This window comes from Clupea harengus, chromosome 3 (genome assembly GCF_900700415.2).
Source record: "Clupea harengus chromosome 3, Ch_v2.0.2, whole genome shotgun sequence".
In the NCBI taxonomy this organism is placed as follows: Eukaryota; Metazoa; Chordata; class Actinopteri; order Clupeiformes; family Clupeidae; genus Clupea; species Clupea harengus.
Window position 1 is genome coordinate 17653231 of NC_045154.1, and position 17500 is coordinate 17670730.

General features: G+C 42.0%; 2 protein-coding genes and 1 non-coding gene across 3 annotated transcripts in view; 2 read left to right on the forward strand and 1 right to left on the reverse strand.

Moving 5' to 3' along the window:
* map2k1 (mitogen-activated protein kinase kinase 1) overlaps positions 1–378 on the reverse strand; it is a 20372-nt gene extending 19994 nt beyond the window's left edge. The window contains exon 1 of the mRNA XM_031564810.2: positions 189–378. The gene's annotated coding sequence lies outside the window, so the exon portion shown is untranslated. The remainder of the gene's footprint in view (positions 1–188) is intronic.
* A 2113-nt stretch (positions 379–2491) lies between these two features.
* Positions 2492–2620, forward strand: LOC122132825. Its single transcript, XR_006152337.1, has one exon.
* A 3763-nt stretch (positions 2621–6383) lies between these two features.
* Positions 6384–17500, forward strand: part of megf11 (multiple EGF-like-domains 11) — a 171685-nt gene continuing 160568 nt past the window's right edge. Inside the window, exon 1 of the mRNA XM_031564811.2 lies at positions 6384–6667. The gene's annotated coding sequence lies outside the window, so the exon portion shown is untranslated. The remainder of the gene's footprint in view (positions 6668–17500) is intronic.

Consider the following 17500-nt stretch of genomic DNA (forward strand, 5'->3'; position numbering starts at 1 on the left):
AGATGCGTTATTTAACACTAAAGAATAAACGACAGCAGTGATTTGATGTCAGCTCGCTGGTAAATCAACTTAGAATAGTCAGATTGCTGTGGAGCTCCCACCCAAACGATGAGCTAAAAATATATAAGCTACTTCCGACATTGTAAGGAAAGGTAAATTTATGCCTTAAATGCAGAAATGTCACAAACCTGTCACGGAGCAACAACAGCTGGACAAAAAAAATCTATTCACCAAGGTTGTGTACTGTGTGGTATCATGGATGGGTGGATCTTGGTGGTGGACAGTCCGGAGATAGTCTCTTACGTCACGAAATATTTACATCTGTCTTCCGGACCGCATGGCTCACCATAGCAAATGTCTCCCCCTTCTGGCCAATGTGTATAGGTCCTGTTGTAGCATATTATATGAATGGTGGTTCACCTGACAATTATAATATGGTCTTTCACAATGCGTCTGTGTTAAACTCTGTTTAACTCTTAAACTCTCTCTATGTGGTCTGTTTGCTGCATTTTTTGTGAGCTATTTACTCAGAAACCTCTCTTTCCAGGGAAGTCTGAAATTGACCAGACCAAGAGAAATCTTAAGGATTTGGGCTCCCCTAGTCAGAAGATCAGGCCTGGTTACAGTGACCTTCCAGCAGAAAAGCAAACGACCTTCACAGAGCACCCCTACAACATCCTGCGGAGGCGCTTTGGAGCACTTCTCTCAAATCAAGGCTTTGATCTTATCAACAAGACCTTAACATACTGCCCCAGCAGCATGGAGCGGGGGGCACAAGCCCCAGACTCCCTGTCTGAGGGCCAGGCTACAGCCCGCTGGGATGAGGACCAGGGTCAGGCTACAGCCCGCTGGGATGAGGACCAGGGCCAGGCTACAGCCCGCTGGGATGAGGACCTTAAAGATACAGACTTCCATCTTCCTGTGGGTCAGGCTACAGCCCGCTGCGATGAGGACCTTAAAAAAGCTAGTCAAAAAAAGACAGGCAGACTGAAAATAAACAGAGCAAGACATTTACAGAAAAGAGAAAAAGAGTAGCCAAATAAAAGTGTCCTTCTTGAATCGACATCAAAGATAATGAAGGATAATGAACCAGCCATCCAGTGTACAGACACACTGATTTAGAACCTCCAGCTGAAGCTCAAGCCTGTTTTAGATGCTCCCCGATTGCCCACAGTTAGATGGAAGTGTGTGTCCTTAAACTGAAATTATGGTTCTATTTCAGATATCTTGGTTAAATGATGGTATACGTCGATGTGATGTGGGTTGCTAATCTTTGCAGCTCAACACATTACTCCGACATTTATGGCTATATTTATATATATTTTTTTTAATATAATGTTTTTGGAAAACTCATCTTTTCAGTTATTAAAAATGTTCATTGAAAAATGCATTTACATGCAGAAATTAGAGGCATAATACATTGGATACGTTTTTGTTTGTGTACCCCGATAAATATTCTGAATTTATGCATAGTTTTTTCCATTCATAAAAATCAAGACATGATGAAAAAAAAAAGTTTCGTTAATGTAAGCGCTGTTGCATAAATGTTCTATTTTCTGATGCATAAGTGATGATTAATTGATAATGAATTTCCATAATTTCATGGAGTAAATGAATGTATTACATACATAAATTCATAGCAGTAATTAATTTGTTACAGTTCAAATACAATGAGGCGCGAAATAACGCACCTCGCGAGAATGCGCTGCTCCATTTAGCGGAAGTGACAAACCTCATTTTTTTGGCATCTGGACGGATACGGATGCGCAGATGTCTCACGAGGTTCTGTTAATTTCCATTCAAGGCTAGACATGTGAAGCCAAAGCAAACAGTCAAAAAGACTTTTGGAAGAATCTTTTGGACTCATGAACGTCTTTTCATGACAAGCAGCCAACGAGGTATTGGTTTTACTTAAAGAATGAAATTGTGAATGAACATGTGAATGAAAGTGTGTTTATGCTAGCGCTAAGCGCCATTTGTATTTTCGTTCGTTTTCAGGCTGTGTACGGTATAATGTTTTGATTTTTACTATGTTTTGATAATTTACAAATAAAGTTGTCACGGTGTGACTAATCTATGGATAGGAGAGCTAATACGTGGTCAGGCAATAACTGCCCGTTTCAAAGGACCGACCTGTGTATCTTGTTGCGAAGAGTGTTTCAGGAGTGAAATTTACACTATTGAATAAGACTGACTGAAGCTAAGTCGTATTTAAATTAATATTAATCTAGGTAAGCATGCAGGACCATTTACACACACTGTTATGTTTTCATGTGTGAGTTAGATGATGCCTGGCAGCGACCATTAGCGGCATGTGATCCAGCCTAATGGGTTGGAGAACCGCTGTTAATCGCTGATTGAGCGAGATGTTAATTGATCTGATCTCTCGTTCTACCAAGAATGTGACATAGTGCAATGGTTAAAGAGGACGTCTAGAACCCAAGAGGGGTTGTACCCTATGTAGGTTCGATCCCCGTGTGTCCATACATGTGTGGTTGGCATGCTTGGCTGCGGTACTGAGCAGTGTACCGCAGCCTATGACGCCACGCAGAGTGAACTTGGTGCCTGCCGACAGGGCCTGTCAAGAAATCGGGTTCCCTGTGCGATGGTTCCGTACATATGCCACAAAAAGATAATTTATGCAGTGTTTAAACTCTGTCAGATATAATATGGCTATACAAATGGCTATTAATCAGCTGGTAGTGTTTTACTGGGGTGTTGATTCCTAGTTGATAGAACAGGGTGGTTTATTGAGTGTACCTGTAATCATATCAGCCTGAAAATGTCTGTACGTTTTGACTGAATGCATAATACTCTGATTGAATCCTGTTTTCTAACTTTTTTATATTTTTCCTCTTCTAGGTGCATGGTGGTGAATGCTTTGCCTGGCAAGACCGCAATCTTTGTCTGATTCTTCACAATTCGACACAAAATAGCCCATACTGACGAAGTGAAAACAGGTTTTTAGACATTTGTGCTATTTTATTAAAAATCCAAATGTAAAATATCATATGCACACAAGTGTGCACACCCTTTGATATGACACCCAAAAGTGAGCTGAGGTGCATTTTGTTTCCACTGATACTGCTTGAGATGTTTCTACTACTTAATTGGAATCCACCTTTGATAAATTCAGTTGATTGGACATGATTGGGGATTGCCAACAAACAAAAAAACTCCAAGCCATGGGGTCAAAGGAATTATCTGCAGACCTCAGAAACAGGATTGTGTCAAGACATAGATCTGGAGAAGGGTACGGAAAAAATCTCTGCAGCTTTACAGGTCCCAAAGAGCACAGTGGCCACCATCATTCGTAAATGGAAGAAGTTTGGAGCCACCAAGAATCTTCCTTGACCTGGCAGCCCGGCCAAACTGAGCAATCGGGGAAGACGGGCCTTGGCAAGGGAGGTGAGCAGGAACCCGAGGGTCACTCTGACAGAGCTCCAGCGTTTCCTTGTGGAGATAGGATAACCTTTCAAAAGATCAACCATCCAGGCAGCACGCCACCAGGCCTTTATGGTAGAGTGGCCAGACAGAAGCCCCTTCTGTGTAAAAGGCACATCAAAGAGCGCTTGGAGTTTGCCAAAAGGCACTTAGGGGACTCTCAAACCATGAGAAACAAGTTTCTCTGGTCTGATGAAACCAAAATTTGTTTTGGCCTGAATACCAAGCGTCACGTCAGCAGGAAACCAGGCACCGCTCATCACCTGGCTTATACCACCCCTACAGTGAAGCATGGCGGTGGCAGCATCATCTCCTGGCTTATACCACCCCTACAGTGAAGCATGGCGGTGGCAGCATCATCACCTGGCTTATACCACCCCTACAGTGAAGCATGGCGGTGGCAGCATCATGATGTGGGGATGTTTTGCGGGAATAGGGCGTCTAGTCCTGATGGAGGGAAAGATGAATGCAGCAAGGTACACCGAGATCCTTGAAGAAAACCTGCTCCAGAGCGCTCTGGACCTCAGACTGGGGCAAAGGTTTACCTTTCAACATGACAAAGACCCGAAGCACACAGCCAAGACGATAAAGGAGTGGCTTCGGAGAAAATCTGTGCATGTCCTTGAGTGGCCCAGCCAGAGCCCAGACCTGAATCCAATTGAATATCTGTAGAAAGAGCTGAAAACAGCTGTGTACCGACGCTCCCCATCCAACCAGACAGAGCTTGCAAGGATTTGCCAAGAGGAATTGGCAAAAATGTCCAGAAACGAGTATGCCAAACTTGTAGCTTCTTTCCCAAGACGCCTTGAAGCTGTAATCGATGCTAAAGTTGCAGCAAATAAGTATTAGGCTAAGGGTGTGTACAGATATGTAACCCCTAAATAACCTATTTTTGTCAGTAAAATAAAATTGCATATTTTCTAAACCTGTTTTCACTTTGTCATTATTGGCTATTGTGTGTAGATATCTGAGGCTAAAAATGAACTCAATCTATTGTAGTATAAGTCTGTAACGTAATAAAACGTGGAGAAGGTGAAAGGGGTTTGCAGACTTTCTGGCTTGACTATATGACTCCAGTTTGTAATAACTTTTCATAATACATGTTTACAGTAACCGACCCAACAATCATTTATTTGCATTTTTCTTATGTTTAAATGGTCTTTAGTTAGACTTTATTAGCATACACAACACTATTCCCAACATGGGATATGTGTGAGCCTTGTATTCTTAGTAAAAGATTTTGATATTTCATATTTCCTATGTTGATCGAGACTAGAGGATTCTGCTATAGAAATTGATTAGCTGAATCATGCAGTAGGCTATGATGTGAGTATTAGACTTTTTGTTCACCTTAAAAGTGCCAATTTAGGACTTCAAGGCTTTTTTCTTGGGCTTCTAAGTCTGGGTAGCCCTTCTGAATCTAAAAGTAATAACACTGAATAAAATATGCTTTTTTTTATCCCCCCAATGTGCAAAGTGTATTAATGCTCTTTCATGTCAAATACAAATTAAAAAAGGAAAAAACGAATTCCATTGATTATTTGTTACTTTCTTCTCGAGGACATCCTAAAGAAATCAGCAGGGGTTGAGAAAGCTGTAGTCATGGTTTTCTGTGGTCGTGATGCCCGAACGCTCTACACCATTTAGTTGCTAAGCTAAGCTTTGCGTTAATTTCCTCCCCCCTGCCGCGCAATTAAAATACAATCCCAAAAGAGATTGCTAGCCTGAAGCTGTGAAAAAGGGCTTAGCATTAGCGCAGTGGACAATTTAGCCCAAACTCATATTTTCCTTACCTCAGCAGGAGTGTTCCTCCTGTGACCTGGTGTGGAGGTCTTTTTAATTACTGTATTAGCATATAGGTGGACCAGCACCCACCTGAAGTTATTAAAATGAATATCCATCCAATTAATGCTGCAGCCGATGGAACAAAATGCCAAAAATGTAAAAGGTTTGTTGAAGTTAGCATTCTGATTTTAATGGGACCAGTTCTCACCCACAAAGCTCGAAGCTGAGATAATACACTAAAACTTAACTTGGCCCACATCGTGTATATATCCCATAATAATATACATTGCGTCGAACATTTAATGAATGCCCATGTAGACTGAGTAGCCTACAGTTGGTACAATTTTTGCCTTTTTGCACTACCACACAAAAACTATTAACAGAAAGTGTGAATGTCCTTTGCTTGTCTACTTAAAGAAGGGATAAGATCACTATTGGTTGGTCCAGCGTGTTACAACTGTACCCTGACCACCTTGCACGTTCGTCTCCATACCATGATAACCATGAAAGCCATCAAGTCTTCAAATTTAATTTTTAAGTGCATAGGTTAAAGGTCACAATCATCCAAGCTCAGTTTAACTGTGATAGAAGGAGAAGAAGCTATTCAACGTGAAAGGGAAGTGGTCACCTCATAAGCTTAATAATGCAAAACAACTTGGGCAATGTCTTCAGACTGGAGAGGTGCACATCCTCAAAAATTAAAGATGAGACTACTAAGCGTGCAGAGCAAAAATCACAGGTTAAGCTTGCTGTGGTTGTAAGTTATTGAAGGTGTTCCAACTGGCCATTTGTTCTAACTGTACATAGGCTTTCATGCATTGCAAGCGTAGTCAGCGAGTCAGGGCATAATGAAGTATTGTTTATGAATGTTTTTGAAGTTTAAAATTGGCAGAGAACATTCCTTTACAAGAGCACATTCATTTTTAGCTTTACTTATCAGTGAATAACCACATTAAACTACTGTAAATCTACAGTGGCCTAATCTGGTGTAGAAATCACTTTAGTGTAAATGTATGACTCAAGCAACCGGACATGTTATGCATTTATACATATATCATTTGTTTTGATAAATCAGGTGAAAGCTAACTGCTGAAAACAGACTGTAAAAAGAATTCCCAGTTTCCGAGTTCCTCCGAGCCCTGTCTTCCTCAGCGCCGCTGCGTGTGACGTCACGTTAGTTTAAAACGGGCCGCGCTTCAGACAGACTGGGAGAGCAGCGGAGAGCGAGCAAGCAGATCGGAGAGGGATGCCGTTTGACGCATCACATAGCCTACCGGAGTCAGCCTGTGAGCGTTGAAAGCAGATTAATACACGTCAAGTCTGGGCAAACTCACGGTTGTCTACACATGAGAACAACAACGGTTTTCCCCTCATCTGGAGAATGACAGAGCGAATATTATAAACTGATTGAAAAGGGAATCAGTTTGCCACAGCGCGGGTAGGTTTATCATTATTACTTACAAACGTACGCTTGCCGTCTTCCCCTCAACTACAATCTTCTCATATTCTCTTGCACCGGGATGGCCTATGTTTATGTTTTTCTGTTTCTTTCTCCAACAAGTTAGACTTATAATGTGGAGTACTGTAAAATTAGGTTTTTGTCGGCTACTGCTTGCATTTGTTGGAACAGGATAGCCATCCATTGCATTGAGTAGCAGCCAATATCGACAGTGAAATTAACAAATGTAAAAAAAAAAAAACACAAAAAAACCCCCCAGCTATGGCGACGTTTATTGTAGATGACAACAATAATACCATATTGCAAATAGTAGTCACATGCTTAGCAGCAGAACGGACATGTAGACAGGCATTCCGAGAGACTGGTTTTTATCAGTTGACCAGCAGCCAGTTATTGGGAGGTTAAGATTATTTGCACTGGATTGTTTTAATATTGTGATGTATCAGTATTATTAGAACTGCAATAAACAAGTAGGCTACAACATTGATTTAGAGGATAACCGAAATGCGCATAGGCTAAAGAATGAAGTTGGCACGTTGTTTAGATGTCATGTTTTGATTTGGTCTCAAGTTGAACTCTACAAGCAGTGACAATAATGCAGTTTTGTGGAATCTACTGATGAAAAGTGATTTATATTGTCCTTGAATTGTCGTCTTGAATATGCTTTTTACACCAAAAGCTATCGATACCGCTTATACATTGCACACTTATTATGTAGCTTATCTCATAGGTCTCCTGCTATTCGGAGACTCAGAGGTCCATGCTTCATGTACTACAATGCTCGCTGTTTTTTCCTCTGCAATGATCGATTCCCTATCAGATAACGAATGGCTGGCCTTATAAAAAAAAAATGTTGCGGGTAGAATAGCACATTCTAACGCCTCCTCCCCTCTAAGCAAATGGCTTGGTGTGCATGGAGTAGAATTGCAGTAGTCAGTAGTCACATCAAATAGAGCTGCACATCCCCATGTGTCGTCATTAAGTTTCAAGAAGTGTGCATTCGTGAACTAATGAGAACCTGTCATACAGACTGGTGAGCTGGTTGCCCATTAGATACAACTATGAGATTAGTTAGCACTTTCCAGTTACAGCGTAGGCTACACAAGGGATGGGATAAGTAGCCTTGATGTCTGATTTGATTAGATTCTGTTTTAATTTTAATGATCACACTTTTATGATGTAATGCCACTGTTTGCAAAGCAATAGGCCCAACACCCTCGGGATATTGTTCGAAACCAACTGGGGTTCATAGTTGCCTGTCGTTTGTTGAGCGCTCGTCCTTCACGACAGAGGGCGTAGAAAATGGGAAAGAATCGCTATTGATTCCGGCGCATTAAGTAGAATTCATACATGAAGTTCTTTTACCCTGCATTTTAATTTTGTCGTCAGCAGGTGGCTCTGTTGAGCAAGGCATCGGCATATTGCCAAGTGCTGTGCACGTAATAATTGAACCAAGATTCTCATTGGGTTTGTTTACTCAATTAAGACATTCTGTGTATACATGGTGTTGATTGAAATTGAATGAGTGCGATTTGAAAATAAACTCAGTGGGTGTATCGAAATGATACTGCTGTGTGCGGAATTGAAAGAGTTGTAAACATGAGCCAAGTTTTGTAAAATGGCCAATCGAGGCTGTTTGTGGATTCGTGTTTATGTTTTTTTCAGTCACGGTGTTGAGGCACCTGCTCTTGCCGGGGCCAACATGCGTTGGTGTTGGAGCGCAGCCTTCGCGAGGCAGACTTGAGCTGGTAAAATGGAGAGGGGAGGCATTAAGAGCTGCCTAAACGATGCAATGATATCATTACCGTCGCTGTCAGGGCATGGAGTTTTAATGAGCTCTCGTGTTGGCAGTGTAGAATGTCCTTGGAGGTCAACTATTGCCGGAGAGAATGTAGCAAGGTATATGGCGATGGGCAGTATACAGCGCTGCTCTTTTTAGAATGACAGATGAACCTTTAGAGCGTGGGTTTGATTCCGAGGGGGAATAAACTCATCAGATTGTGGCTGTTTAGGAGAAAAGCTGTTGTTAAAAATGAATAAATATAATGTAAATCACCGACTACATTTGAGCTCAAACTTCCATCTCTATCAAATCGACTTGACAGTTAACACAGTACTGCTCGAGGATATATAACCATTACACCAGGCAGATGCTAATGATTCAGGGAACTCATATTCCTGCTTCCTCCATTTGTCTAATGTCAGTTTTACCATAACAAGGTATAAGAACAGGTTCTCTCCTCAGTTGTCTCAGCTTGACCATAACACGGTAGAACAACAGGTTCTCTCCTAAGTTAGGAAAATGGCGTACGACACGCTGGCTGTGATAAAACTAAATGTAAATGTGGAATCCATCTATGTAGAGTCTGAGTTCAGCATTTTGCCGTGTCTGTTTAGGGCTCAACCACTCACCAGTAATACAAAATGTACTGCCTGCGGTCCACACGCGCTGCCTGGTGAGCTGGCCTAGGTGGAGTGTGTGTTTGGATGAGAATGTATTGCACACAGTAGCCCGTGGGTACCTGTCTGAAGAACACTCACTCTCCCGCAGAGTCTTGCTCACTGAACACCCCGTGCAGAAGTGCACTTTGTGTGCGGTTTATGCAGTGCAGACGGACGCGGGGTAAAGGAAGGTAGACAGGGGATAAAACACATGACTGCCTACTGACTGCTTGTGCTAGATAAAGTGCAAGGCATTAACTGTTTACTGGAACGAAGATTCAATGTCGCTAATTAGAGTTTTTTTAATAATTTGTGTGTGTGAGTGAATGAGGGTGTGTGTGTGTGTGTGTTTGTGTGAGTGAGGGGTGTGTGTGTGTGTGGGTGGGTGTGTTTGTGTTTGTGTTTGTGTGAGTGAATGAGTGTGTGTGTGTGTGTGTGTCTGTGTGTGTGTGTGTGTGTGTTTGTGTGAGTGAATGAGTGTGTGTGTGTTGTGTGTTCATGCGTGCCATGCATGTATTGCCGGGCAAACTGCATTATAGTAATTTGTCAAAAAGTCATTTGTCATAACTGTACTTTGGCAATGCAATAAAGTAGCTTTTGTTTTCGGTCCCAAAGAGCAAAGCTTTTAGTCTAATTAAACAGCTTTCTTGTTGGGTATACGGTCATCAGTTGCCTGTTGCTAAAGTCTTTTAAGTGAGTGGTTATCCCCCAAAATAACAGATCTATCAGTTTTCTTAATTACATATTAAAAGTTTTACAGTTGTCTTCTTCAACTTGAGCATTACATTTTCAACAAATCAATGTCATAACATGACATTCATGACACATGTCTGGGGCATTCTTGAAGCGTGAGGGAAAATGATAAGAGCAGAAGAATAAAGTCCTGTGACGTCCTCGTGTCTCTTGGACTCTCGCTGGCCACTCGGAACGTGCCCTTGTCATCCGCTGCGGCTTCAAAGCTCTAATTCAAAGTGCTGTGTGTGGACGCCCTTCTTAATTTCCCATTTGTAGAAATGTGAAGGGTGTGATCTCGCCGTAGTGCGTTTGGACAGGGTGGTATTTAACGTCAAGCGTAAATCCCCCACGAGCCACGGCGGACGGAAGGATGAAGGCGCGTTGCTCTGCCCGACTCCCAGCGGCCACCGGGCTTCCTGCTGTCCACCGCTCCTTGCTCCTTCGGAGACGATTTATGTTGAGACCATAATGAGAAACAAGTCAAAGACTTGTGTTTTTTTTTTGTTTAGTTTTCCAGCCAGTCGTTCTTTCTTCTTTTTTTTCCCTCCCAAGGGTGGAGGGGAAACGTTGCTCTCTGTTTTTGTGTGCCGTACACAATCTGCCTGCAGTGTTGCCAGTTCACAGTCTAGTAAACCCTTTCAGTTGTAAATTCAGATGTTTGCCTCAATCAATACACTTAATTAGTGCTGATTAATGAAGAAGCCCTGCTGTTGACTGCTGACGGAGGGAGGAATTCCCAAGGACAAAACAGATTGGTATTCCAAAGCACCCTACGTGCCTCAGATTCCCCTCCAAAACTTCTGTCAAGTTGAGCGTTTGTGAGTAGTGTTTGTGCTGTGCTGAAATAATCAGACATGCAAATGTTTAAATGTATAATTGAGTGTATGATTATTTGTGGATAAGTGTGCATAGCGGCGCCTGCTTAAATTTGTTTTATTAGCATTCTGCTGCAGCTTATCTCTCAGCGCTACAGTTGCAAGTGAGATTTAACATTCCAAGTGCGCCCGCGCCGTTGCTATAAGCTAATGCATCATGTTGCTAAGCTGCACATTCTTCAAGTTTATTATGACGTGGTGTTGTCATAGTTTAAATGAATGTCTGCAGAAGGAGATTTTTTTCATCAGTAGGACATCAAGTAAAATAGAAACAGAATAAAATAAACTAGAAAAAAAAAAACATTGTACAAACTTTGATGCAGTCCGACTGCACAATTACGACAACATTTCCTTATCAGCCTTGCAGGAAAGACGTGGCATCAGGAGGGAGGAAATTGGATCAGCTTTTAATGAACCTGAAGCTGCGCTCAGTAATTTTTTGATTCCTACCATTAGCACTGAGGAAGTGGGAAGGCTTTAGCTCCTGGCCCAGAAACATCTGTGAGGAAGTCAAGATGCAATGAGGGAGGAGGAGAGGAGGAGAAGAGAGGAGAGGATGGGAGGACAGGGAAGGGGAGGGAGAGAAGAGGAGAGGAGGGGAGAGGAAGGAAGGAGAGGAGAGGAAAGAGCGGAGAGGAGAGGAGGAGAGGAGAGGAGAGGAAAGAGCGGAGAGGAGGGGAGGGGAGAGGAGGGGAGAGTAGAGTAGAGCAGGGGAGAAGATGGGAGGGGAGGAGAGGAGAGGAGAGAAGAGGAGAGCAGAGGAGGGAGAGGAGAGGAGAGGGGAGGAGAGGAGTGGAGTGGAGTGGAGTAGAGTGGTGGAGTGGAGTTTAGCAGAGCATCTGTGTCTGCGATCTGGCTCTGACCCAGATTGGCGTGATGGAGAGCGTGAGATTTCACACAGGCTCGAGCCTCCGCCGCCACCACTACAGGGATCCAGTCCAGCAGGCCTCTCCACTCCACTCCACTCCACGGCACTCCACGGCACTTTGAAAGACTGACAATGTCATAATTGATTTAGTTGGTTGTTTCAATAATTGACTGGAGGAAAGTTCCTTGAGAGCTGAGCAGCCATAAAAATGTGGGGGAGGGAGGAAAAGAGAGGGAGAGAGAAATGAAATGGATAGATATGGTAAGCGAGAGGGGGGAGGAAAAGAGAGAGAGAGAGAGAGGGAGAGAGAATTAAATCAAGGGTAATAGAACAAGTGAGAGAAAGGGGGAAAGAGAGAGAATGAAATGGAGGTAGATGAGATGGAGGTAGTGAGAAAGAGACGGGGGGAGGGAGAGAATTAAAGGAAGAAAAAGCCAGCAAACAAGAGAAGGAAAGAGAGAGAGAATGAAATGAAGAGAGGTAGAGCAAGCAAGAGAGGGAGAACGAAAGCGAGAAAGAGCCGGAGAGAGAGAGAGAGAGAGAAAGAGCCGGAGAGAGAGAGAGAGAGAGAGAGAGAGAGAAAAAGAGAGAGAGAGCGAGTTTGGAGAGTGCTGGCAAAGAATGCGATGTCAGACAATGGGCAGTCTAATAGGGGTGGGAATCTCTTGGCACCTCACGATTCGATTCGATTCCGATTCAGAGGTCAACGATTCGATTCAAAACCGATTCTCGATTCTAAACCGATAAAACGATTATCGATGCATCTCAATTTTTAAAACATTTGAGTTTGCTACTCAGAGTCTCAAATCACTTCCTACTTTGTGTTTGATAATTAAAGAAAATCAACAGATCTATTTTTTTATTAGAGAAAAAGTTTTTCCTTGTTACAATTATGACTTTCTATGAACAATGCAATAATCGATGCAGCTTGCATTTCAACACAAAATGAATGTGTAAAAAAAAAAAAAAAAAAAAAAAAAATATATTATTTTTTTTATTTTTTTTTATTCAAAAATCGATTATGAACTTTTCTGAATCGAGACAGAATCGTTCTAGAGAGAATCGAGAGAAATCGAAAAATCGATTTTTTTTCCCCACCCCTACAGTCTAAGGTGTTCAGTGTTTGTTCAGGGGCTTGTAAATTATGCCTGCGTTAGGCCTTTGTTGGCCCTCAGCTTTATCTGCATAGCAGCCAATTACTGCTGCTCCTGCTCTCCCTTCAGCCAATCACTGCTGCCGCTGTTCTCCCTTCAGCCAATCACTGCTGCTCCTGCGCTCCCTTTAGCCAATCACTGCTGCTCCTGCGCTCCCTTCAGCCAATGACAGCTGCCGCTGCGCCCCCTGCAGAAGAGTGATAGGGCCAGCAGGGCTGCAGGGCGGGACATGAACACGACCGTCCCCCTCCGAGCCAACCGCGGCTGACAGGGAGGAAGACCCACATGCACAACACCGCAGCGGGTTTGGGTTTGATGATCCTGGGGGTGTTACAGGAGACCTGCTGAAGTTTGAAAAATAACTTGTGAACTTGTGTAAATATTGTATTTTTTGAGGGATTTTGCATTTGTTTTTTGTTGTTGGAGCTGTGGGGCCTTTTGAATAGTGGTGTGAATTCAGTAAGCACCAACACACTGATTTAGTCAAGCTTTTCATGGGGTAATAATAACAGTGCCATCTTGATATTACCCAGAAAAGAATATACAAGCTGGTCTGAAGATTATACTAACAAAATAGCATGTTTGGAGTGTGAGCAGAATGTCTGAAACGCGCTGTTGGTTGGTCCATCAGGATACAGTGAAGTCCTCTTAACGGGACAGGGGACAGTGAACGCTCATCTGAGTCCTCTTAACGGGACAGTGAACGCTCACCTGAGTCCTCTTAACGGGACAGGGGACAGTGAACGCTCATCTGAGTCCTCTTAACGGCGTTACTAATTAAGTTTAGTCATCTACTAAGGACGGAGAAGAAAACTGACTTTTTTGTGTATGCAAGTAAATTACTGTATTATTATGTGGAGTCTGGACTTGACAGTGTTTGACTGCTAAGTACGTGGATAGATAGTTAGTTTCCATTGGATGCTCTCTCCATACGAGAGTCCTGGATGAAAATGCAAACCCTGACCTTTATTCTGCAAATTAAGCTGTTTTCTCAGTGAGCTGACGGATAGATGCTGTTATTTTGGCGAAAAAAAGGCACTGAACACTGAACATTATACATCGCGCAGATACCCCCGAGCCATGGCGGCTGCTTTAGAAAATGTTAATGAAAAATATGAGAGGGCCCACTGAACTTTGTTGAGTAAGTTCTGCCTCCATTTTGGCAAACCTTGATCTGATTTACATTTTTTCATCTCTTGAGATGAAGGGAGGAATTCAAATGAGTGTGTATGTCCTCCCTCAAATCCTCCCTTCTCCCTCATCTCTCTCTCTCTCTCTTTTTTCTCCCTCTCTTTTTCTCTCTCTCTCGGTTCAATTTCAGTTTAATGTGCTTTGTTGGCATGACTGCAGTGTACAATAATAATCTACGCAGTCTACAAACACAAACGTTTATATAAAAAATAAATAATGAAACAAGGACAGATAATGTAGAAGGCTAAAACAAACAGCAATGGTTATTACATATTACGAGAAGACTGAACTTTGACCTTTGAACATTTGTTTAGGAAGGACAGTCCAATTGTTTTTTTTGTTGACTCGCTTCTGTTGTGGTGATAAATAAACATTACTAATAAATATTCCCCACCGTTAGTGCTATGTCTCAAACTCTAACTCCTATAATATATTTGAGGTTTTCTTTATTTGTTTCAGGGCTGAACTGAAATATTGCTGGCTTTTGTAATGATCTCACATCTGAGGTCAGTATATTGACTGCAGGAGATACAGCTCGGATTGTATTGCTTGCTCATATCCAAAAATCTTTAGAACTATTTCTTCTCGATAAAAAAAACTTCATACGTTTGAAGCGATCCCTCCATGTATTTCCATTTCAATTCCAAAATGAGTTTGCGTCAGTTGATTCTTCCATTAGGTTTAGACCAGTGGTCACCAAACTTTTTTGGCCAAAGATCACAAACTCTGCCTTGGTGACAGGCAAGATCTACCTATTGAGGCGTTGAGAGAAAAAGACTGTCCAGACTGTACTTACAACTTAACTTTTTATTTAGCCTAATTGTAATTGAGTGAAATTAAACACTTTGGTCCAGCTTTCAAATTGATGTTACCAAGAACACACTAAATCACTTAATTTCAGTGCAACATAAAAAGGAAAATATTTGTTAACCGCACACAATATGAACAAGAAAAAACACATTTCCAATGAGCAGGCTGGATATGAACTGCTTTACTTATCAACTGAAGTTACAACACAACACTGACAATCTTTGTTTTCAGATCATTTGACAGTTGTTTTGAGGCCCCCATGTTGCCACTCTTCAGAGGAGAATCAAGGAGAAGCACATCTTGCAATTGGCTACCTTAGATCGTTTTTCTAATGATTGAATGCACCTTTCTATGGAATTGAAGGCTTAACAAGCTAATCAGACTAATTATGTGTTGCAATTATTCAGTATTGAGTAGTTACAGGTATTCAAATCATGAAAATGATAAGGGTGCCTATATATTTGCACAGCCTATTTTTCACATTTGATTTGATTTCAAATACTGCTACACTAAATATCTTTGTCTGGAAAACACCCCAGTACTCAGTGTTAAATAGAAAATGAATAATATACTACTGTGATCTTTTTTTGGAGAAGACAGAGTAAATTATCATGCAGCCTCAGAGGGTGCCAAAACTTTTAATACGACAGTATGCGTGCTTATTAATATTTCGAAAACCAACACGGTAATTGGAATGAAGTGGGAGTGGCCGATAACTAACATAAGCGCAAACTTACTCATGTAACGTCACCTTTAACATTAATATTAATATTTAGAAACACGTTGCAGTGTTAAACGAGTCGTAGAAGTTAAAATAGACAAATATCTGTCTTGAAAACCGCTCATTTGGGTAAGCTAATACATAAAGTTAATCTATAAATAGACTTAGGATATCGGTTTATTTAACAAACTGGCCGATAACCAAGATAACAACGACATCCAAGAGAGCTCGAGGATGTTATGCACGCGAGTTGAGCCTAGTTGCGAGCTGTCAGACGAGCTTTCAGAATGTTGGAAATCTCTCTACATTGGTCAGACATTCTGCAACTTTACCCAGTCCGACTGAACATGTTGAACTCTTCCGACAATGACCAACAAACACCAACTGCTGGCGCACACTGACCCAACTGTTGGTGTTTGTTGGCGTTTGTTGGAGAATGTTGGCGTTTGTCGGGGCAGTGTGCAAGCTGCTTTAGAAGGGGCATTCAGTGGGAAGGCCTGAATTTGTGAGAAATCGTTGGTGATTACGTTCATATCAACTCTACGGACTTCCTCAGATTTGAATAGCTGGCGTTCATTAATCAGGCGGAGATCTTTTCTGACGTTGGTCTTCCGAAGTCCGTTAGAAAACATTTCAGAAGACACTTCAGAAAATGTTCAATTTTTTTTTTTTTTTTTTTCTGTATTTAAAAAAATATATAATTTGGAGATCGACAGGGAAGGTCTTCGAGATCGACACGTCGATCGCGATCGACAGGTTGGCGACCTCTGGTTTAGACGTATGTTTTTGCATGTGATCTAATCAGAATTAGATTGCTGCTTTAGGGATTCACAATAGTGTTGGTGTTGTGTGGGGAAGTTAATTTTTTTGTCCAATATGAATTTGTCACCTGATCCATTAATTGTATGTAGCCCTTCCCCAGTTCTGGAATTCCCTCAAATAATTTAAAAGTCGCTCACTGCAGTGACATATACTGCACGTGGCACAGACATAAAGCTCTCTGAGAAATATGGTGACTGTGCTGGTGTTATATATACCGCACGTGGCACAGACATAAAGCTCTCTGAGAGATATGGTGACTGTGCTGGTGTTATATATACGGCACGTGGCACAGACATAAAGCTCTCTGAGAGTAGATAAATACTGCTTTCCCATTCAGACACACATGAAACTGGCTCTTTTTGATTAGCTCAGAAATATGGTTGGCTTTGCGCCATAGAAGGATTTCCCCAGAGTCTCAGCTCTCTGGCCTTGTTCCACTCATTTGATCAGGAGGAACTACTATCTCTTTGGAACCTGGTGCACAACTGGATCACCTGGATCAGAGAGAGAGAGAGAGAGAGAGAGAGAGAGAGAGAGAGAGAGAGAATATGGTATAGAGGGCTATACCATATTTTCTCTCTCTCTCTCTCTCTCTCTCTCTCTATCTCTCTCTCTCTCCATACCATCCAGCTCATGCTTTCTCTCTCTCTCTCTCTCTCTCTCTCTCTCTTACAATCTTCCTATGCCTTATGTTGGTGGTTGGATTGGATTGGATCTGGATTGGATGTTTTTGGTGGGGGTGGGGTGGCATTCCCCAGTTGGTGAATGAGGCTTTGTAGTAAATATTCACAGATGTTTGCTTCATTTTTAATCAATAAGTAACCATAAGGTCAGTGTTTACATCACCTATGGGAACAAGTGTCCCAAATCTAATTTAGTTGGACATATAAAAAACAGTCTTTAAGCTATGTGGTGTCAGACATATTGTAAAATGTAATTAAAGTCAGGCCGCAGTCCTTTTGTCGTTCGCAGTCGCATGAAATAACAGCATTAATATTTGATTCGCTAAGAGTGGAGCAGATAAATCCAACAGAGATTGTTTGCCACATAATTAATGGAATCAGCAAGACGAACATGACTGTCTCTCTGTACCTTCTGGCACCTGCAGTGAAATGGATTGGCAGTGCCCCCTGGCAGTGCCCCCTGGCAGTGCCCCCTGGCTCACGAGCCGATTTAGCGAGAGATGCGTCTCAG